The sequence below is a fragment of the Salvelinus sp. IW2-2015 genome, unplaced genomic scaffold, assembly GCF_002910315.2.
Source record: "Salvelinus sp. IW2-2015 unplaced genomic scaffold, ASM291031v2 Un_scaffold516, whole genome shotgun sequence".
NCBI lineage: Eukaryota > Metazoa > Chordata > Actinopteri > Salmoniformes > Salmonidae > Salvelinus > Salvelinus sp. IW2-2015.
The window spans coordinates 161,816-186,350 of NW_019942567.1; the positions used below are offsets into that span (position 1 = coordinate 161,816).

A 24,535-nucleotide genomic window follows, 5' to 3' on the forward strand; every position below is an offset into this window, starting at 1 on the left:
TTCCATTACAGTTCGTAGAAACATGTCAAACGATGTATATAATCAATCTTTAGTATTGAACAGGTCGAAAAGCATTAAAAATGTATGGCAATTTAGCTAGTTAGCTTGCACTTGCTAGTTAATTTGTCCTATTTAGCTAGCTTGCTGTTGCTAGCTAATTTGTCCTGGGATATAAACATTGAGTTGTTATTTTACCTGAAATGCACAAGGTCCTCTACTCCGACAACTAATCCACACATAAAATGGTCAACCGAATCGTTTCTAGTCATCTCTCCTCCTTCCAGGCTTTTTCATCTTTGAACTTATATGGTGGTTGGCATCTAAACTTTCATAGTAATACTACACCGACCAGCAACACAGTTCGTCTTTCAATCACCAACGTGGGTATAACCAATGAGGAGATGGCACGTMGGTACCTGCTTCTATAAACCAATGAGGAGATCGGAGAGGCAGGACTTGCAGCGCAATCTTCGTCATAAATAGAAAGGACTTAGAAAGGACGCTCATTGACGCGCGCAAGCAGTGTGGGAGCAATAATTGAATAGCATAGATTTCTACATGTAATTTGCAACGCTCGCGCACGCGACGCGAGTYGTGTGGTCAGCCTATGAGAAGTAGTTGGTGAACCAGGCGAGGCAGTCATTTGAGAAACCAAGACTATTGAGTCTGCCGATACGAATGCGGTGATTGACATAGTCAAAAGCCCTGGCCAGGTCGATGAAGAAGGCTGCACAGTACTGTCTTTTATCAATGGCGGTTATGATATCGTTTAGGACCTTGAGCGTGGCTGAGGTGCACCCATGACCAGCTCGGGAACCAGATTGCATAGCGGAGAAGGTACGGTGGGATTCGAAATGATTGGTGATCTGTTTTTTAACAGGATGGATATASGTCTGTAACAGTTTGGGTCTAGAGCTTTCCAATCTTTAGGGATCTCAGACGATACGAAAGAGAGGTTGAACAGGTTGCAACAATTACGGTGGATAATTTTAGAAAGAGAGGATCCAGATCCAGATTGTCTAGCCCAGATGATTTGTAGGGCTCCAGATTATGCATCTCTTTCAGAACATCAGCTATCTGGATTTGGGTGAAGGAGAAGCAGGGGTGGGCTTGGGCAGGTTGCTGCGAGGGGTGCAGAGGTGTTGGCCGGGGTAGCCAGGTGGAAAGCATGGCTGGACGTAGAAAACTGCTTATTGAAATTCTCGATTATCGTAGATTTATCAGTGGTGACAGTGTTTCCTAGTCTCAGTGCATTGGGCAGCTTGGAGGAGGTGCTCTTATTCTCCATGGACTTTACAGTGTCCCAAAACGTTTTGGAATTAGTGCTACAGGATGCAAATTTACATTTGAAAGAGCTAGCCTTTGCTTTCCTAACTGACTGTATATATTGGTTCCTGACTTCTCTGAAAAGTTTCATATCGCGGGTGCTATTCGATGCTAATGCAGTACGCCACAGGATGTTTTTGTCCTGGTCAAGGGCAGTCAAGTCAGGAGTGAACCAGGGGCTATATCTGTTCTTAGTTCCACATTATTTGAATGGGGCATGCTTATTTAAGATGGTGAGGAAAGCACTTTTAAAGAACAACCAGGCATTCTCTACTGACGGGATGAGGTCAATATCCTTCCAGGATACCCGGGCCAGGTCGATTAGAAAGGCCTGCTRGCTGAAGTATTTTAGCCAGCGTTTGACAGTGATGAGGGGAGGTKATTTGACCGCGGACCCATTACYGACACAGGCAATGAGGCAYTGATCGCTGAGATCCTGGTTGAAGACAGCAGAGGTGTATTTGGAGGGCAAGTTGGTCAGGATGATATCTATGAGGGTGCCCATGTTTATGGATTTAGGGTTGTACCTGGTAGGTTCCTTAATAATTTGTGGGAGATTGAGGGATCTAGCTTAGATTGTAGGACGGCCAGGGTGTTTAACTTTTATGGCTGGGGGCAGAATTGAGTAGCTTGGATGAATAAGGTGCCAGAGGTGCCAGAGTAAACGGCTGCTACTCAGTCCCAGTTGCTAATATATGCATATATAAGTAGATTTGGATAGAAAACAGTCTGAAGTTTCTAAAACATTTGAATGATGTCTGTGAGTATAAAACAGAACTCATATGGCAGGCAAAAACCTGAGAGAAAATCCAACCAGGAAGTGGAAAATCTGAGGTTGGTGGTTTTTTCAACTCATTCCCTATTGAAGATACAGTGGGATATTGGTCATGTTGTACTTCCTAAGGCTTTCCACTAGATGTCAACAGTCTTTAGAAACTTGTTTGAGGCTTCTACTGTAAAGGAGGAGCTCATAAGGGTTCTTTGAGCAGTGTTCTGGCGAGTGCACAGGCTGGTGACCATGCGCGTTCACGTGAGAGTATTCTTGAGTTCAATTGCATTTCTGAAGACAAAAGAATTCTCTGGTTGGAACATTATTGAAGATTTATGTTAAAAACATCCTAAAGATTGATTCTATACATCGTTTGACCATGTTTCTACGGACTGTAATGTGAATTTTTTTGACATTTCGTCTGCTCCTAGTGAACGCGTTTCGTGACTTTGGATTTGTTTACAAACGCGCTAACAAAAGTAGCTATTTGACATAAATGATGGACACATTATCGAGACAAAACAACATTTAATTGTGAAGCTGGATTCTGGGAGTAGCATTTCGATGAAAGATCATCAAAGGTAAGTGAATATTTATAATGCTATTTCTGACTAATGTTGACTACACAACATGGCGGACTATATTTCTTTTGGCTGGTTTGGGCTTGAGCGCGTAACTCAGATATTGCATGGTGTGCCTTTTTTTCCGCGGTAATAGTTTTTTAAAATCTGACATAAAAAAACCAAACAAGAAAACAGTTGCATTAGTTTTCTACATTCCTGTATAATAGTTGTATATTTTATCAATTTTGTGAATTGGATGTGCTCCTGCAAACGTCACTGGCATGTTTTGGAACTAACTGAACATAACGACCACTGTAATATGAAGATGTTTTGTTTATATAACATAGTGAACTTTATCGAACAAAACATATATGTATTGTGTAACATGAAGTCCTATGAGTGTCATCTGATGAAGATCATCAAAGGTTAGTGATTCATTTTATCTCTATTTCAGATTTTTTGGCTGGAAAAATGGCTGTGTATTCTGTGACTTGGCTCTGACCTAACATAATTGTTTGTGGTGCTTTCGCCGTAAAGCTTATTTGAAATCGGACACTATGGTGGGATTAACAAGAGGTGTATCTTTAAAATGGTGTGAAATACTTCTATGTTTGAGGAATTTTAATTATGTGATTTCTGTTGTTTGAGTTTGGCGCCCTGCACTTTCACTGGCTGTTGTCATATCGATCCCGTTAGCGGGATCTCAGCCCTAAGAAGTTTTTAACCAGGTAGGCCAGTTGAGAACAAGTTCTCATTTACAACTGCAACCTGGCCAACATAAAACAAAGCAGTGTGACACAAACAACAACACAGAGTTACACATGGAATGAACAAACTTACAGTCAATAACACAATAGAAAAAGTGTATTTACAGTGTGTGCAAATGGCGTAAGGAGGTAAGGCAATAAATAGGCCATAGCAGCGAAGTAATTACAATTTAGAAAATTGACACTTGTCACGCCCTGACCTTAGAGAGACTTTTTATTTCTCTATTTGGTTAGGTCAGGGTGTGATTTGGGTGGGCGTTCTAGTTTTTCTATGTCTTTGTTGGCCGGGTATGGTTCCCAATCAGGGGCAGCTGTCTATCGTTGTCTCTGATTGGGGATCATACTTAGGCAGCCTTTTTTCCACCTTTAGTTTGTGGGATCTTGTTTGTGTGTAGTTGCGTTCTGCACTGCATGTAGCTTCACGTTCGGTTGTGGTTTATTGTTTTTGTTTCGTGTTCATCAAATAAAAATTATGTACACTTACTACGCTGGACCTTGGTCTGATTCTTCCGTCAATGAACGTGACAACACTAGAGTGATAGATGTGCAGATGATGATGTGCAATTAGAAATACTGAAAATACTAGTGTGCAAAAGAGCAAAAAAGTAAATAAAACAATATGGGGATGAGGTTGTAGCGGGTTGCGTAATTGGCGGCAGAGAAGTCAGGCGCAGGAGAGCAGAACTGGGTAATATCCGGAGATTTATTAAGCAAAACCAACGGCATCCAGAACAAACAATCCCACACAAAGACATGGGGGYAACAGAGGGTTAAATACACAACAAGTAATTGAGGGAATTGAAACCAGGTGTGAGGAAAWACAAGACAAAACACATGGAAAATGAAAAGTGGYTCGATGATGGCTAGAAGACCGGCYACGCCAGAGGTAGGTAGTTGGATGGGCTATTTACAGATGGGCTGTGTGCAGCTGCAGCGATTGGTAAGCTGCACTGATAGCTGATGRTTAAAGTTAGTGAGGGAGATATAAGTCTCCAACTTCAGCGATTTTTGCAATTTGTTCCAYTCATTGGCAGCAGAGAACTGGAAGGAAAGGCYGCSAAAGGAGGTGTTGGCTTTGGGGATGACCAGTYAGATATACCTGCTGGAGCGCGTGCTACGGGTGGGTGTAGTTATGGTGACGTAAAAGATCTCCCGCAGACGGATTGCCTCTCTTGCTGCGTTGTTGGACCCCATCCTTGAAACATCCTGCAGAGCAGCAGACTTCTCCTCTGGCATACAGCGGCGAGCTACAGATCCCCTCCTGGTCCTCSTGTCCATCCTCATGAAGTWATGCAGGACACAGGTAGCCTTCACACATCTGAATTCCTCCAGGAGGCAGTCCCAGATGGCCCTTGTCACCCAACCTTGCAGMGCCCTACACAGTAACAGTAGGTAATTGTTTTGAAAGAATRGCCAGTTACAAGGTATCTGTAGGAATATGGAAGATAATGTCATTATACTTTTACATCACCAGGTAATTGTGGATTACTAAAGTATAATATCCCTTATAACAAATCATGATAACATTGGATTGATAGATGCATGTGCACACACACGTGACAATAACAAGATCATATCAAGGAGGGGTCCAACAAGGCCATGCTTTTCTAGTTAAATGGATTTATTAGACTGGCGGCTKTTGGTACTCCTCAAAGCATTTTGACCTTCATTGTGCTTTGTGGATGAAATGCTCAGAAAGTTTTTGTCTATTATTATATTTATCTGTACTGCTCTCTCAAAGTACTACTAGAGTGTAAAATATACATATTTAGGAAAGTCAGGGACTGGTGGGTTAAAGGTTTTTATTGAAATTAAGTTATTGAAATTGGAAACTGTCAGATTGACCATCTTGGCGGTTCTAGTGTTTAGTAAGCGCAACYCGGTGCATTGGCCAATTCATTGAAAACTTCAACTTTGTCTTGCTTATAGAGTCGGTACTACCTGTTTGCTGAAATGGGTGCAAAAGGGAAGTTTGTAACGTGTCTCGAGCACTTTCACAAGGTGCTGAAACCCCCTACTCTCAACCAACGAGAATGGGCGAATATCCGCAGCTATAAACCAAAGACTGTAAAWAAAATAAACACAGCCTAGCTATCGCTCTTGTAATTTCTTTGGCCGGGAKAGAATCAGCTGCCAAGGGCTGCTTAAATGCAGAAGGGAGAAGCTGTTGTGTTGTTGTTTCTTCGCATTTGCATCTTGCTCCGGTATACTGCAGTGATGTTGTTGTGTCAACATATTTGAGGTGTTGGCAGCTGCATAGGCTATTCTCATTGAGTGTTGTGACATACTGTTAATATTTTATCCACAACTCTCCATCGCCGTTGTAATCTACTGCGAAGCCAAAATGTTCCCAAACTGGAGATAAACGATGATGCATGGAGGATCCTCTAATTCTGGTTTATGGACGCCACCACTCGCCATCGTACAGACCTAGTTCTCGGCTGCGCCTCACAAAAGGACAGTTTGAAATGTGACTTTTGATTACAAAGTACTCAGTTGTTTTAACTGTATAACCTGACATGTTKGTTTTTTTCAGCTCAGAATTACTCAAGATGCATAGCCTAGTGTTTTTTTTCTTATTATTTTTGTYTTCATTCGGGATCACAGTGCGGACGAACAGAGGTCCCTGTACCGAACGGATCAGTATGAATATGTGTACCATTACGCCTCTAGATAAGAACTTTGCCAACCTGCGTGGCAAAGCAACATTTTAGAACACAAAGACTTCACGACTGGGTCGATTCTCTGGCAACCCAACCGATAGAATGAAAGACGGCTGGTCTTGGACATGCTAGCAAAGTSGACAGGCTAGCATGCTGTAAAAACTGTTGGAGACGGGCAGAAGGGTGTGTTCATAACAATTCAACTGTTCTACCTTGTTAGCTACAGTAGCAAATAGATCCAAGTTGGCYGGACTAATCCTTAAGAGTTTAAGCCGGGGGGTTCTACTAAGCAAACATATGGAATTGTTTAATGATGGCCATACCAGATCATTTAGCGATTTGATTTAGAATTTTAGTACCCCTTTAGGTATCAAAAATATATTTATTTACATTTTTTGATGAAACATTTAATTTGGCCTTACTGCTATAAGCCCATAGAAACACACTGAATAACTGGTTCATACATGGGGGAAAAATCGATGTCTGTCCTATATCCGGGAGATATAATATCAGGATAAAAAAAAATATTTAACCCTTTTTTTAGGCACTAACTACTTCCGTATGTACTTCCATTCACAAGTCTTGTGGGTGTCCTTGAGCAAAATGGAGAACAGTGTGTAGACCAAACGGGTCGGACGCCACAGACAGAAATGGTCAGATCGGCTGTACCGACTTCAGACAAGTCCCCTGACACTTGTGGGGGTTGTAGAGCAAAATGGATATAATAGTTTGTAGACCAAACCGTTCYGACGCTACTGACAGAAATTGTGTTTTATGAGGCTGGCAGGTAGCCTAGCGGTTAGTGCAATGGGCCAGTAACCGAAAGGTCACTGGTTTGAATACCCGAGTCGACAAGCTGAAACATCTGTTGATGTGCCCTTGAGCAAGACACTTAACCCTAATTTSCTCCAGTGGCGGAGTACTACCATGGCTCTCCCTGTAAAACACAAAATATGACAGTAAAAAAAGTATTTATTTTTTATTGTGAAAGGCTTATATTTAGCCTAGGTATAATTTCACAAGCCCGGAATTCATTCGATTATTGCTGACTGTTTGAAATGCAGTGTATTTGACCTTTTATTGTACAACAAAGCTTATTTAGRGATAATTATTGTGAATCGCCCATAAGTTAGATCTTGTTTTTTTATATGATTTACAGGTCGCCCAGCCCTACCCCACGTTAAGATAACATTACCACCAGTTTATCCAAAGACATGGTCCTCTTTTCCAAATGATTTAGCATGGGTCCGTCAACACGGCAGTTAGGCTATACATGGAATACAACACAGAGGGTATGACCGAACGTTCCATCCATTTGAGTTCTATTATGGTAATAACGCTAATTTCTGTACTGTATGCCAAACTAAGACCCATTGTCACATAGTCTATTGTGGTAGTTGGTCACTCTCTKCTTGGTCTATTGGTCAGATAGGTGCTCGTTTAGCCAGGTCTGACAGTAGCAGGGTAGAGTCATGATACACTGACTGCATGGTAGAAGCAATCGGTGGAGCCGGTGGCGTCGGTTGCCCCAGACGACAGCAGCGAAAGCCAGCCCTGACGAGAGGAGTGCGAGGGATAATCCCAGAGGGCCTTGAGGCAATCCTCTTGGCAGCGACGACGAGCACTGCGATTTACACACGGGTAAGAGCCCCTGACATCCGCTTTCGCCCGCTGCCCTTAATCCTCTTATGCACACATGGAGGGTAACACCCACAGTGTCAGGGACGAGTGTGAAAATACATTAGTTAAGGCCTGAGCCATGGAGCTCATCGGCTGCTCTTGTCGCCTTGTAAATGCCATCGTTATTCTATTACAGTGACACACACAATAGGTTGAGAGGTGCACCATAATCTAATCTGGAATCTTTCCCAACATTTTTTWAAATTTAAAGCAGGGTGGAATTGTGAGGAATTGTATATTGGTCATATATTAATCAAATCTGACTGGATTTTCATGAGGGAGTCCAGAACAACTAAAACAGTAAAAATATGAAACTAAACTATGTGATGTTGCAGGACAACGAGAGCTATTTTCGCACAACTCCCGTAGGTTGAACATAAAAGGACATCCTCTCTCATCCGGTAGACTTAGGCTACTCCAGAAATATACATCCTGTAGACTTAGGCTACTCCAGAAATAGACATCCTGAGCTAGTTGCACATGCCTTCTAGACAGGCTACAATAGCTAGGGCTAAGAGAAATACCTGAGCCCCTGACCGATGACCTATCAGAATATCAATCCTTGTACTAAGGCACCAAGCCGCACCATTGTAGGCACCACAATCTCTGCAACCATTACAAAACAGGTGCATCACCATGTGGTCTGTCAGAACAAGTCATAGAAATAACCCAGTTAAAGGAAAGAAACAAAAACAAAAACACCCCAATACTTTTTTAAAAACGGAAACACTCTCAGTATTGGGATGCAGGCTTTTAGATGTTGTACACATGAAATTGTGTCATTCTGAACTTTATCCACAATGTTACGGTATATTCCATTTTGTGCGACTCGAGCCGTTTCCCCTAATCCGGTTGTTCCATTCTCTGAGTAGCATGATGCTAGAATGAAGAGAAGGMTATCACTCGAGTCYCAACAAAATGAAATATAACGTTGCAGATAAAGTTCGTAATGACACCATTTCATTTGTACAACATCTAAAACAGCAATTCTCAACTGGTAGGTRGAGACCCAAGTGTGGGTCCCGGCAGGTTTTGAGTGGGTCATGGGTGTCTGAGTAAAAAAAAAGAGATATATTATTTTTATGAAAAAAAAATACTCCAGTCTGAACTTTAATGACTTAAACCAGGTAGAAAGTGTGTAGAAATGATAACGAACTTAAAATTGTAAAATAATCCCCCCCCCCAAAACTGAGACAACCCGGTTCCATTTGAGTCCCGAGGCAAAACCAGTTGAGAACCACTGATCTAAAAGACCTGCATCACCTGTACTGGGAGCTTTTCCCTTTCTAAAGGACGTATTTGGGTATTTTTGGAGCATTTCATTTTTTTTAGAGCCCCCGTACTGCACAATGAGGAAGTGAGTCGCTGGTTGGGGTAAATTTCTCCAAAACAAGTGAAATCACAACAACAACAAAATACAATAAAAGTGTTTGGACCCTTCTATAACATGCCATTTAAATAAAAAAATACAGCAAAATTATCCTTTATAGCCTAATTACTGGTAGCCTAATTAGATTACTAATTGAGATTATTCAACTATAAAGAGGTCAAGTGGCATGAGAAGATACTATATTGACCTACTTGAGGACAAAACTAGGCCTCCCAGTTAAAAATACATTTTCCTAGCCAGTACAACCTATGAATCTAGTAGTACTAAGCCTACTCCCACCATGGCTAAGACAAGCTTACTGAGCTAGCAGTACTCACCCAGTCTAAGTCTTTTCCTGTGGTAACAAGCCTTGTTAGCATGCTAAGCTAGCAATACCTACCCAGTCGAATTCTTCTCCTGTTGTATACAAGCCTATTTAGTTAACATGCTAAACTAACAATACTCACCCTGTAGGCCTTCTCCTGCAGGTTGGTGTTGCTGAGCTTCAGGATAACATCAAATTTGATGGTCTTCACACTCATCCGACCAGGCTTCTTGTTAAAGTCCACCTGACGAATGATCTAAAGGACACACGAAAGAACAGAAAAATGTGTGCTTTCAGAAATCATGCTAAATTAGCAAAAACTTTACACACGTTAGACATCATCAAAACACCAGTGACAGTGCCTGCCCTCAAAAACACACAAGCCAGGACGTCACCATCCTTTGGTATGGGGCTCGTACAAAGGAAAAATAATTGAGGTTCCTGACGACAGACATTTTAATAAATGATCAATGCAAATATATGACCAAAGGTTACAGTCCATAAAAAGCATACCATTAAAAACTACAACCCATCAAACACTATATGCTTGGTGTTTTTTGAGTGTGTGTTTGTATGGCCCTGGTGATGTGACCCTTTAGTAGCTGTGGCTTCTGCAAAAGCTACCGGGGATCCAAATAAACAAATGCCAATTATATTGAGCATGTCCTTCAGAATCAGKACAGTATGTGCCAGTGCTATATTTCTGTATTTTTACTTATATCATTTTGCATATCACATTGTGTGTTTTATGTGTACTGGATTGACCTAGTTCTCTATATTTTGTTTGTGTATCTGTGTGTGTGTGCATGTGAGGTCGTTGGTACTAGGCGAGCGGGAGCACTCCTGGCCAGGTCTGTCTGTACAAACATCGGATGTGGTGGTGGTCACAGGGGGGGGGGGGATATGGGCCAGCCCTGATACACAGAGGGGGCCACTGTAGCAGGAAGCTCCAAATCATATGCCCCCCCAACACACACACACACAAAGTATGTGTGGTGTGCATGCACGTGTGTGTATGATGGTGAGGTCTGTTATTGTATATGGAGTGTGTTTAAGTGTTTGTTGGCGTCCTGTGCTAAGCTAGCATGAGAAAGGCAGTATGGGAGGCGAGCGCTTGTTCCCGTGTGCATGTGCACAGTTTGACCAGAGCGATAAAGACCCGGCTGTGGTTTACGCTCTGCTCCTAACTCAGACATACCAAACTTGACACATATTTATGATCCCACAAGGCACGCATTTGCTTAGGCACTTTTTTAGTCTAATAATGTTGGCAGAAGACTGCCTCAGTCTGAATGGTAGTCTATAGACTGTTATGGGTACTTGGTAATTGGCTTCTCTTCATCTAGCTAACTAGAAATATAATTAAAATGTACAATCAGGGCACTCCCTAGGATTTTCTGACCAGGTGGTGCTGATGTACAGTTGTGGCCAAAAGTTTTGAGAATGACACAAATATTAATTTTCACAAAGTCTGCTGCCTCAGTTTGTATGATGGCAATTTGCATATACTCCAGGATGTTATGAAGAGTGATCAGATGAATTGGAATTAATTGCAAAGTCCCTCGTTGCCATGCAAATGAACTGAATCCCCCAAAAACATTTCCACTGCATTTCAGCCCTGCCACAAAAGGACCAGCTGACATCATGTCAGTGATTCTATCGTTAACACAGTGTTGACGAGGACAAGGCTGGAAATCACTTTGTCATGCTGATTGAGTTCGAATAACAGACTGGAAGCTTCAAAAGGAGGGTGGTGCTTGGAATRATTGTTCTTCCCCTGTCACCCTTTTCCAGCATGATGGAACACCTTGCCATAAGGCAAAAGTGATAACTAAGTGGCTCGGGGAACAAAACATAAATATTTTGGGTCCATGGCCAGGAAACTCCCCAGACCTTAATCCTATTGAGAACTTGTGGTCAATCCTCAAGAGGCGGGTGGACAAACAAAACCCCACAAATTCTGACAAACTCCAAGCATTGATTATGCAAGAATGGGCTGCCATCAGTCAGGATGTGGCCCAGAAGTTAATTGACAGCATGCCAGGGCGGATTGCAGAGGTCTTCAAAAAGAAGGGTCAACACTGCAAATATTSACTCTTTGCATCAACTTCATGTAATTGTCAATAAAAAACTTTGACACTTATGAAATTCTTGTAATTATACTTCAGTATTCCATAGTAACATCTGACAAAAATATCTAAAGACACTGAASCAGCAAACTTTGTGAAAATGTATATTTGTGTCATTCTCAAAACTTTTGGCCACGACTGTAGGCCTAAGGTTTGGTAGGGGSGAGGTCCGGATGAGGTCAGTCAAGTTGTAGCATTTAGCATTTTTGAAAAACCTGTAACCGCTGAAACCTAGCATCTTAAAATATATCAAACATTGTAACCAAGACAGAAGTCTTGTTTGATCCTAAATTAAATTGAAGTGTCTCAATGACGCTTTCAAATTTTTGTAGGTTACATTTTGGGGTAATGATTATTCTAAATAATAGGCGTAATTATGTGGATAGTCGAATGAAAATGTCAACTGGCTTAATTGTGTTTGGGGAGAAAATTCAGAATAATTCAATTACTGGATGCAATGTAGTAGTCTAGTTTACTGTAGGCTTTTTGTAATATGAAACAACTGAACTAGGCCTATAGGAGCTTGTTTCAGTTATCCATCCCTGACCTAATCTATCAAATTAGGTCTGACTACTAGACTACCATTCATTCAACATGCCTTGTCGTAATTGGCGAACTATCATCACACCATTAGCAGCCCACTGTTGACATACAGCTATATGAAGAGGACAGATGAACTGATTAATTAACATAGGCCTGCTAATCTTTAACAGCCTAAATTACATTTCTGTGAAGGATGATATTAGAAGAACAGCTCTCTGCTACTGTCTGTCTGTTTCCATCTCCACAGCGACGCGTACTGAACTACCACAGCACTGCACGTTTCCTTGCTTGTCAATGCGCTCGCGCCTACTACAGAGATCAAGCATATGAAATGTGCTATTTTACAGGGTCAGCCACAGTAGTACGGCACCACTGTAGAAAATTAGGGTTAAGTGCCTTGCTCAACGGGACAGCGGCAGTTGTTACCTAGTCGGCTTGGGGATTCGAACCAGCAACCTTTTGGTTACCAGCCCAACGCTCTTTACTGCTAGGCTACCTGCCAGGGTTAGCCTTAGCTAAGGCGCTAACTACAAAATAATAGTGGTTATGTGCTTGACTAACACATATCATTTTGGAAAATGTATTTGTCAAACAGTTGGTTCTCCATTTTACCCTGTGGTATCAATGAATGAAGTGGAGAGCTGCCATCCAGGTAGATGGAGGAAAACCAATAGTACTATGACTATAGAGGTGGGCCTGAGCAGAGAACTAACTTTCTCCTCATCCGAGTCGTCTGAATGGCTCAGCTCCAACTTCAGACAGTTACAGTTACCACAATGTGCCAACTAGAAGCCTATTTTTGGGTCGTTTTTCGTACCGGCGTACTTTGACCTCAAATTGTGTGCATGGTATGCAAAATGCGTGCAGGTTGACAGGTTTACTAATGCACTCTGCAGACCACATCCTCTCTGCCTATGTAGCAGCCGGCCACCTCCCCACCCACACAAACAAACGGGGGAGCACGAGGGGGGTGCTTTTCTGCTGCTCTAATTAAAACAGTAGCAGTGCGCACCTCAGCCTCTTTTCTCTTTAACGAGGGAAACAGTAAAAAAAAGGAATAAACAGGCAATGGGGTGCATCATGAATAAACACTGTGCGCTGTGAGGGGTTCTTGGAGTGCTGGTTCACTGTGTGCTGGAGGGTGGACGGCTGTGCCGTAGGCAGAGAGGGTTGTGGTCTGCAGAGCACGTTAGGAGCAGAGTAAACCACAGCCTGGCCTTTATCACTTTGGTCAGACCATCCACACACACACACACACACACACACACACACACACACACACACACACACACACACCACACACACACACACACACACACACACACACACACACACACACACACACACACACACCAGACCATCACGGTGACCACTCCCACAAAACCAAGCTGTCGCCTCCATACTACCGTTCTCCTGTTAGCTTACCACAGGAGGCTAGCACTCACGAAGACATATATGGGTATGCACACCACATATACTCAAAGCCAAACCCACACGCACACAGTCAAACATGTTGACAGTTTGTGCCCTTACCCTGATAACAAAGGTGTGTAGCGCGCACACACAAACCTCAGATGTACTTCCTCCCCCTCATAGTTCCGAGGCTATGCCGTTGTTAGCCGTTGAGACCTCGCTAACTGCCTTGATACACCGGACTGTGTTTTCCACTGATACCTGAGAAAATGTTGCATAACTCCCACCCAAGTTGTTTGTTTCCATTGGTTCTGTTGCCAAATGTTGTCCTTTTGAGGTATTTCTCACATCTAATCAACCCCTTCAGATCAAGGCTACACAAGTGCTCAGGGCAGGGGTGGCCAACCCTCCTCATAGTGAGCTACTGGTTATGCAAGGTTTTGATCCGACCCTGTTGTAAGTTAACATACCAGATTCCGCTGAGCATGGTCCAGTGAGCATACCATACCAGTTCATTTAGGTGTGACACCTAGATTAGGGTTGGAGCGAAATCCTTCAGGGCTCGTATTCACAAAGTATCTAAGAGTAGGAGTGCTGATCTAGGATCAGGTCCCTCCTGTCCCTGTAATCGTATTCATTATTAAGTAAAGAAGGCYAAACTGGTTCTAGATCAGCACCTCTACAGGGAGAAGCTTTGTGAATACAGGCCTAGGAGGGCAGTGCTGTTGGGGGAAGGTGGTGCACCCTTAGTATAGAGCAGTGGTTCATTGTAAACCTGCCACACACACACACTATATGATACATTTATTAAACATAAGAATGAGTGTGAGTCTGTCACAACCCGGCTTGTGGGAAGTGACAAAGAGCTCTTATAGGACCAGGGCACAAAAAATAATAATCAATKATTTTGCTCTTTATTTAACCATCTTACATATAAAAACATTATTTGTTCATCGGAAATTGTGAATAACTCACTACAGGTTAATGAGAAGGGTGTGCTTGAACGGATGCACATAACTCTGCAATGTTGGGTTGTATTGGAGAGAGTCTCAGTCTTAAATCATTTTCCATACACAGTCTGTGCCTGTATTTAGTTTTCATGTTAGTGAGGGCCAAGAATTCACTCTCACATAGGTTTTTTATTTAATTTTAATTTAACCTTTATTTAACTAGGCAAGTCAGTTAAGAACAAATTCTTATTTACAATGACAGCCTATGGGGGAACAGTGGGTTAACTGCCTTGTTCAGGTGCAGAACGCCAGATTTGTACTTTATCAGCTCTGGGATTTGATCTAATAACCTTTCAGGTTACTGGCCCAACACCCTAACCACTAGGCTACGTGCCGCCAAGGTACATGGTTGCAAAGGGCATCAGTGTCTTAACAGCGCGATTTGCCAAGACAGGATACTCTGAGCGCAGCCCAATCCAGAATCTGGCAGTGGCTTCTGATTAAATTACATTTTCACAGAACCGCTTGTTGTAATTTCGATGAGACTCTCTTGTTCAGATATCAGTAAGTGGACTGGAGGCAGGGCATGAAACGGATAACGAATCCAGTTGTTTGTGTCGTCCGTTTCGGGAAAGTACCTGCGTAAATGCGCACCCAACTCACTCAGGTGCATCACTACATCACATTTGACATTGTCCGTAAACTGGAGTTCATTTGCACACAAAAAGTCATACAATGATGGAAAGACCTGTGTGTTGTTAATGCAGACAGAGAAGAGCTCCAACTTCTTAAATAATAGCCTCAATTTTGTCCCGCACATTGAATATAGTTGCGGAGTGTCCCTGCAATCCTAGATTCAGATAATTCGGGCGAGAAATAACATCACCCAGATAGGCCAGTCGTGTGAGAAACTCGTCATCATGAAAGCGGTCAGAGAAGTGAAAATGATGGTCAGTWAAGAAAACTTTAAGCTCGTCTCTCAATTCAAAAAAACGTGTCAATACTTTGTCCCTTGATAAGCAGCACACTTCTGTATGTTGTATAGCGCAGAAAATACACGAGAGTTCAGGGGCCTTGCTTTAACAAAGTTAACCATTTTCACTGTAGTGTCCAAAACGTCTTTCAAGCTGTCAGACATTCCTTTGTCAGCAAGAGCCTCTCGGTGGATGCTGCAGTGTACCCAAGTGGCATCGGGAGCAACTGCTTGCACGAATGTTACCATTCCACTCTGTCTCCCTGTCATGGCTTTTGCGCCATCAGTACAGATACCAACATGAGCAGCAGCTACGTTTGGCTACATACAGACCGTTAGTGGAATTCCCGCGAGAGAGTAGCGGTTAATGTGATTGGATGTTAATTATTTGACTAGGCTACCTGTATTTGACATTGTGTTGTTATTTCACTGAACACTGGTTGATGCTTATTTATAAAACCCTCTTAGGCCTCACTCCCCCCTATCTGAGATATCTGCTGCAGCCCTCATCCTCCACATACAACACCCGTTCTGCCAGTCACATTCTGTTAAAGGTCCKCAAAGCACACACATCCCTGGGTCGCTCCTCTTTTCAGTTCGCTGCAGCTAGCGACTGGAACGAGCTGCAATAAACACTCAAACTGGACGGTTTTKTCTRAATCTCTTCATTCAAAGACTCAATCATGGACATTCTTACTGACAGTTGTGGCTGCTTTGTGTGATGTATTGTTGTCTCTACCTTCTTGCCCTTTGTGCTGTTGTCTGTGCCTAATAATGTTTGTACCATGTTTTGTGCTGCTACCATGTTGTGTTGCTACCATGTTGTTGTCATGTTGTGTTGCTACCATGTTGTTGTCATGTGTTGCTGCCTTGCTATGTTGTAGTCTTAGGTCTCACTTTATGTAGTGTTGTGTTGTCGTGATGTGTTTTGTCCTACATTTATATTGTATTTATTTTTAATCCCAGCCCCCGTCCCAGCAGGAAGTATTTTGCCTTTTGGTAGGCCGTCATTGTAAATAAGAATTTGTTCTTGACTGACTTGCCTAGTTAAATAGAGGTTTAAAAAAAAAGAAAGAAAGAAAAAAAAAAACACTAGATGGTTTAATTTTATTTTGGAAGTGAAACGAAGCTACTCGGGCAAAAAAAAGAACTTACCCAAATGTATAGTCAGTTGGAAAATGTAAATGGACTCTTTGAAAATTTAAAAAAAGTATATATACTTTTTTTTTAAACGTTAAATGTGAATCACATTTTTATTTGGCGTACTCCGACGGCATTGAAGGTAGGTTTGGGATGGTGATGGGTGGATTTGGCTCTTACCTCTAGTAGGAAGGGCAGAATGGGCACAAAGGTGTGTGTGCTGCTAGAGAGGAGGGTGAGGCCACTCACACAGTGGATCCTCTGAGGGTAGTAGCWTTTAGTGGGCACCAGCCTGCACAGCAATACAGACACAGATTCAGTGGTTAACACTACCACCTGCTGGTGGAAGTGTGAAGTACAACTTGCTTTTYGGGCAGGGGTAGGCAATACATTTTGGCTCGAGAGCCACATAGAGATTAAGAAATTCTATAGCGGGCCAAACATAATTTCTATGTGTGTGTGTGTGTGTACCCACTTGATGGTGCCCACTATGACCTGGTACAGTGGGTAGATGAGGGGCTGCAGGACGTCGCTGGCGTGCAGTGTGCTGAGAAAATGACGCCACAGGTATTTGTGTTTATTATGGATCCCCATTAGCTGCTGCCAAGGCTACTCTTCCTGGGGTCCAGCAAAAAAGTTTATAAAAATGTTCAAAACATTACAACACACTGTGTGCCCTCAGGCCCCTGCTCCACCACACATCTACAGTTCTAAATCCATGTGTACGTGTGTGTACAGTGCACATGTTATGGTGTGTGTGTATGCATGTGTCTGTGCCTATGTTTGTGTTTCTTCACAGTCCCCGCTGTTCCATAAGGTGTTTTTTAATCTGTTTTTCTAAATCCAATTTTACGGCTTGCATCAGTAACTTGATGTGGAATAGAGTTCCATGTCGTCATGGCTCTATGTAGTACTGTGCGCTTCCCGTAGTCTGTTCTGGACTTGGGGACTGTGAAGAGACCTCTTGTGGCATGTCTGGTACAGGCAGTGGACAAGCTGCCAGTTGTACACCGACTGGTATGTCTCCTGCAGCGATCACGCACAGAGACACACAAGGACACAGACACCTTAAATTAACATCAGCACCGATCTACATTCCATTCGTAGTTTGTAATAAAAACATTGTAACAAGCTTGTTGTAACAAGCTTTTCTAATGATTTGTCCCAGTAGTCTGAAATAAAAGTGGAACCCTTGGCTCCTATGTTAATATGTCACTTTGACCACACAATAAAATCTTTACAAATAACATTATTCCTTAATATCACTATCTGTACTTCCTAGTGTCCTATATCATACCTCATAATCATTAACCTGTGTACTTTTACGTCACACATAGTCCTTGACTAAGTTCTCCAAATGTTGCTATTTGATTAGGATCCCCATTAGCAGCTACTCTTCTTGGGGTCCACACAAAACATTGCATAATACAGAATATTAATAGAAAAGAAAAGCTCAAGGACATAACTACATACATTTAAAATGTCACAGCCTACATATCAATACATACACACAATATATCTAGGTCAAATAGGGGAGGTGTTGCTTTCAGTTTTTTGAAACCAGGTTTGCTGTTCACTGCTTTGTTCAGGGGCAGAACGACAGATGTTTACCTTGTCAGCTCGGGGATTTGATCCAGCAACCTTTCAGTTACTGGCCCAATGCTCTAACTACTAGGCTACCTTCAGATGGATASGAGTTTTTTGAATTTGTTGTGGATTTGGGGACTGTGAAAAGAACCCTGGTGCCATGTCTGGTGGGGTAGGTGCGTGTCAGAGCTGTGTGTAAATTGACTATGAAAACAAATCTGAATTTAACACATTGTTACTTATAAAAAATAAGAAGCGATGCAGTCAATCTCTCCGATACTTTTAGCCAAGAGAGACTGGCATGCATAGTATTGATATAGACCTCTGATCACAGTGAAGAGCAACACGCACCAGTCTGTTCTGGGCCAGCAGCGTTTTCTTTRATGTCCTTCTTTGCAGCACCTGACCATATGACTAGGCAATAATCAAGATACACTATATATACACAAAAGTATATTGACACCCCTTCAAATTAGTGGATTRGGCTATTTCAGCCTCACCCGTTGCTGACAGGTATATAAAATCGAGCACACCTCCATGCAATTTCCATAAACAAACGTTGGCAGTAGAACAGCCTTACTGAAGAGCTCAGCGACTTTCAAAATGGCACCGTCATAGGATGCCACCTTTCCAACAAGTCAGTTTGTCAAATTTCTGCCCTGCTAGAGCTGCCCCGGTCAACTGTAAATGCTGTTATTGTGAAGTGGAAACATCTAGGAGCAACAACAGCTCAGCTACACAAGCTCACAGAACGGACGGCTGAGTGCTGAAACGCATAACTTGTAAAAAATCGTCTGTCRTTGGTTACAACACTCACTACTGGAAGCAATGTCAGCACAAGAACAGCCGCATGCACACAAACCTAAGATCACTATGCGCAATGCCAAGTGTCAGCTGGAGTGGTATAAAGCTCACCGCTATTGGACTCTGGAGCAGTGAAAACGCGTTCTCTGGAGGGATGAATTACGCTTCACCTATCAGGCAGTCCGACAGACAAATCTGGGTTTGCTATCTTCCCCAGTGCATAGTGCCAACTGTAAAGTCAGGTGGAGGAGGAATAATGGTTTGGGGCTGTTTTTCATGGTTCGGACCCCTTAGTTCCAGTGAAGGGAAATCTTAATGCTACAGCATACAATGACATTCTAGACGATTGTGTTCCCAAATTTGTGGCAAAAGTTTGGGGAAGGCCCTTTCCTGTTTCAGCATGACAATGTCTCCGGTGCACAAAGTGAGGTACATACAGAAATGGTTTGTCGAGATCGATGTGGAAGAACTTGACTGGCCCGCACACAGATCCCTGACCTCAATCCCATCGAACACCTTTGGGATAAATTGGAACGCCGACTGCAAGCCAGGCCTAATCGCCCAACATCAGTGCCCAACCTCACTCATGCTTTTGTGTCTGAATGGAAGCAAGTCCCCGCAGCAATGTTCCAACAGCTAGTGGAAAGCCTTCATAAATGAGTGGAGGCTGTTATAGCAGCAAAGTGGGGACCAACTCTATATTAATAGCCATAATTTTGGATTGAAATGTTCGACAAGCAGGTGTCCACATACTTTTGGTCACCTGCTGCACTGATGCTACCTTTTCAACTTCCCATGTATTGGTTCACCAAGACCAATGTAAAAAGATAAAGGTGGGGACTGAGCCCAGTAGATTGCTTTAGTTCTGAAGAGGCATTGTTTCAGAATGGAGGGTGCTGCAGCTCTGCTGGTGTTGCTGTTCTCTCGGTCTGGAGCATGGGCTCAGGGAGAGAGTGGTGGGGTCAGAGAGAATGACATCACTCAACAGGGTCACAGTGAAGGGAGAGCGTGCAGGGAGAGTGTACATTCAAAGCGTTTTTAATGGGGCTTTGGCCATTCTGATTGTGTTATACAGTTCAATAAAACTTCCACCAAAAGTTGGAATATAGTGGGCACTTTGAATACAGTGTTGTTTGACATGATAATGAATGAAAATGCCAGCGAGGGGCTATTGTGACAGGATAGGAACCAAAGTGTTCGTCAGCTTTTACCAAGTGGACCCTAATTAATGTTAAATTAAAAAATGTCTCTTACTGTAGCTTTGAGTAGCTAAAATACAACAGCAATGGTATCAGGCWGTAATAGAGAGCTAGCTACGCTTGCGCTGACTAACTATATTTAGCTAGCAATTAGCATTAGTGGCTAACATTATTTATTTTAGCAACAACTTGCTGTTTGCAGATAGTAAGACACAAAAATTAATAGTGTGATTATAGAGCGATTGTGGATTTAAACTCAGCAAAAAAAGAAACGTCCTCTCACTGTCAACTGCGTTCAGTTTGAGAAAACTTAACATGTGTAAATATTTTTTACAAACATAACAAGACTCAACAACTGAGACATAAACTGAACAAAACTGAACAAGTTCCACAGACATGTGATGAACAGAAATTGAATAATGTGTCCCTGAACAAAGGGGGGGTCAAAATCAAAATCAAAAGTAACAGTCAGTATCTGATGTGGCCACCAGCTGCATTAAGAACTGCAGTGCATCTCCTCCTCATGGACTGCACCAGATTTGCCAGTTCTTGCTGTGAGATGTTACCCCACTCTTCCACCAAGGCACCTGCAAGTTCCCGGACATTTCTGGGGGGAATGGCCCTAGCCCTCACCTTCTGATCCAACAGGTCCCAGACGTGCTCAATGGGATTGAGATCCGGGCTCTTCGCTGGCCATGGCAGAACACTGACATTCCTGTCTTGCAGGTAATCACGCACAGAACGAGTAGTATGGCTGGTGGCATTGTCATGCTGGAGACAAAACCGCAACTTGTCAGTGAAGAGCACTTTTTGCCAGTSCTGTCTAGTCCAGCGATGGTGGGTTTGTGTCCATAGGCGACGACGATGTTGCCGGTGACGTCTGGTGAGGACCTGCCTTACAACAGGCCMACAAGCCCTCAGCCCAGCCTCTCTCAGCCTATTGCGGACTATTGCATTCCTGGTGTAACTCGGGCAGTTGTTGTTGCCATCCTGTACCTGTCCCGCAGGTGTGATGTTCTGATGTACCGATCCTGTGCAGGTGTGGTTACATGTGGTCGCCAAAATATGAAGTATACATGCAGAGAACACTATTTCCATACTTTAGGGCCCATAATGCAATTATTCAGGAAATGGACGTGGCTTCACATAATTTTCAGATTTGAAGAAATTGGCGGAAAATATGCAGCCGAAGTACAACCAGAGCGGATACAAATTCATTGCTTTAACTAATTATGAAAAATGTTAAGCAATGTAATAAAGTAATGACTTAACAAATAAGTTACCTTTCAAGTTATGTTTTCTGGCAATCTGTTAGCTATGCTGTCTTTATGAACCACATAGCATATCATTACAGCAGTATGTACCGGTATGTTAGCTAGCTACCTAATGTTAGTTGGCTGCTTATACATCAAACTTGCCAGTATATTAACTAAAGGCTAACTACCCAACGTTTATTGACTTGATTATTCCCYTCATTCTTAGCTTAGCTAAATGGTATAGTCGTTGTGCGTTCTCAATGGACATTCGGGTGCTTTCGTAAATTCYCTCTGGCTATCTARWCRGATTTCAGAGCACTCTCYTCTGAGTGTACCAGAGCGCAGAATAATTAATGATGAATGGCCGGTGTCAGTAAACGTTGGCAAAAAAGCATAATTAAATWMTTGCCAGCAGCACTGTTACAGTCACCAACGATCTGAATAACATGAAAACTGCCTAACCAGCTCTGCTAGAGCAAATAAAATGGTCAGAGTGGTCTCATTTGTGTCTGGAAGCAGCTCGCAAGCTAGCCAACGTTAGTTTGGGTGCTTGACTGCCGTTGCAAGGTCAGAACGCTCAAATCAACCATACTCCTCGTCCAGTGTGCCCTCCTCCGAGAGCGAAACCCGTACCAACAGATGCATATCTGTATTCCCAGTCATGMAAAATTCATAGATTAGGGCCTAATGAATGTATTTCATTAGAATGATTTCCTTATATGAACTGTAAATCAGTAAAATCTTTGAAATGTATGCATTTTGCATTTCAAAGAWTTTACTGAGTTACAGTTAAAATAAGGAAATCCGTCTATTGAAATAAATTGTTACATGACTGGGAATACAGATATGCACATGTTGGTACGGGTCTGGATCAGAAATCCAGTCAATATCTGGTGTGACCACCGTTTGCCTCATGGAGCATGACATCTCCTTCGCATAGTTGATCAGGCTGTTGATTGTGGCCTGTTGATTGTGGCCAGCCTCTTCAATGGCTGTGCGAAGTTGCTGGATATTGGTGGGAACTGGAACACGCTGTCGTACACATCGATCCAGAGCATCCCAAACATACTCAATGGGTGACATGTCTGGCGAGTATGCAGGCCATGGAAGAACTGGGACATGTTCAGCTTCCAGAAATTATGTACAGATCCTTGCAATATGGGGCTGTGCATTATCATGCTGAAACAGGAGGTGATGTCGGCAGATGAATGGCACGACAATGGGCCTCAGGATCTCGTCARGGTATCTCTGTGCATTCAAATTGCTATCAAACAAATGCAATTGTGTTCATTGTCTGTAGCTTATGCCTGCCCATACCATAACCCCACCAGCACCATGGCYCACTCTGTTCACAACATTGATATCAACAAACCACTCGCCCARACGCCATACACCTTGTCTYCATGGCCCACTGCATGCCAGTGGCCCATTGAKGTSGGTTACGACACCAAACTGTAATCAGGTCAAGACCCTGGTGTAGATGWCGAGCACACAGATTTATGTTTCTGACAGTTTGTGCAGATATTCTTTGGTTGTGCAAACCCACAGTTTCATRAGTTTCAGGGTAGCTCGTCTCAGACCATCTGGCAGGTGAAGAAGTCAGATGTGGAGGTCCTGGGCTGGCGTGGTTACACGTGGCCTGCGGTTGTGAGGCCGGTTGGACGTACTGACAAATTCTCAAAAATGGCTTATGGTAGAGAAATTAACATTCAAATCTTTGGTAACAGCTCTGGTGTAAATTCCTGCAGTCAGCATGRCAATTGCACACTCCCTCAAAACTTGACATCTGTGGCATTGTTTTGTGWGACAAAACTGCACATTTTAGAGTGGCCTTTTATTGTACCCAGCACAAGGTGCACCTGTGTAATTATCATGCTGTTTAATCAGCTAATTGATATGACATACCTGTCAGGCGGATGGATTACCTTGGCAAAGGAGAAAGGCTCATTAACAGTGATGTAAACAAATTTGTGCACAAAATGTTTGCTTTTTGTGCTTAGGGCTGTTACGGTGACCGTATTACCGCCACACGGGCGGTCAGGAGTCAGTCAAATTCCACGTGACCGTTTAGTCACAGTAACCAGGCTTCTCCAAGCTCTGATGCTGCTGATGGTCATTCGTAGCCTACCAAACTTGCTAACTGCCTGGTACTCAGCACTCTATTGTCCCTCAAATCACTTTGACATCAATGCAATGTCATCAAAAATCTAATCAAACACTTTATGAGAGCCCATAAGCTCATGGTGCACAACATTTCTGTAGGCTATGCAACTGCCCGAGAAAAMAGAGTTTTGATGGCCTCTATTAAAACGAGGATCCCATCAGCTTCCTATAGGCTAGGACTACTATATTTATCAACTTTCCTATTATTAAGCACATTGCTGCGRTTTACAACAGGAGTATAGCCTACCTGGCTGGCATGAAAATGAACCATGGGAAAAGAGTCCTCCATTCGCTATTTAAATGCATAGATTATTTAAAAATGTTTTACCCATGCCCCTTTTCCGACAAATGCATGATAATGGTCCATTCTAAATCAAAACTAATTCCACATATATTATTTGGTATATGTGAAGACACTAACTCAAGAATAATCTGATGGGTGACAATATTCGTGTGCAGTAAGGCAAGAAACAGCGGATGTCTTTTTCTTTTGTGCAACTTTTTCAAATCATAGTTGCATGCCTCATGTAGCCTAGCCCATAGGTCAATATGTTTTGATAAGGTTTGTATCACAACTAAAGTGGACAAATAACCCCTAGCTTTACAAGGGGTTTAGAGCCTAAGTTGTACACAAATCAAATCACATTTTATTTGTCACATACACATGGTTAGCAGATGTTAATGTGAGTGTAGCCAAATGCTTGTGCTTCTAGTTCCGACAGTGCATTAATATCTGACAGGTAATCTAACAATTACCCAACAACTACCTAATGCACACAAATATAAAAGGGTGAATGAGAATATGTACATACAAGTGCAGTATATGGATGAACGATGGCCGAGCGGCATAGGTAAGGTGTGTCGTGTCTTTGGCTATGCCGGATTAAGTGATATGACATGCTATTCTATAAAATAA

The 24,535-nt window shown here is 42.6% G+C and overlaps 1 pseudogene; it reads right to left on the minus strand.

The window, feature by feature from the left end:
- LOC112068449 (nucleolar complex protein 2 homolog) overlaps positions 1-24,535 on the minus strand; it is a 63,579-nt pseudogene that overhangs the window by 26,428 nt on the left and 12,616 nt on the right.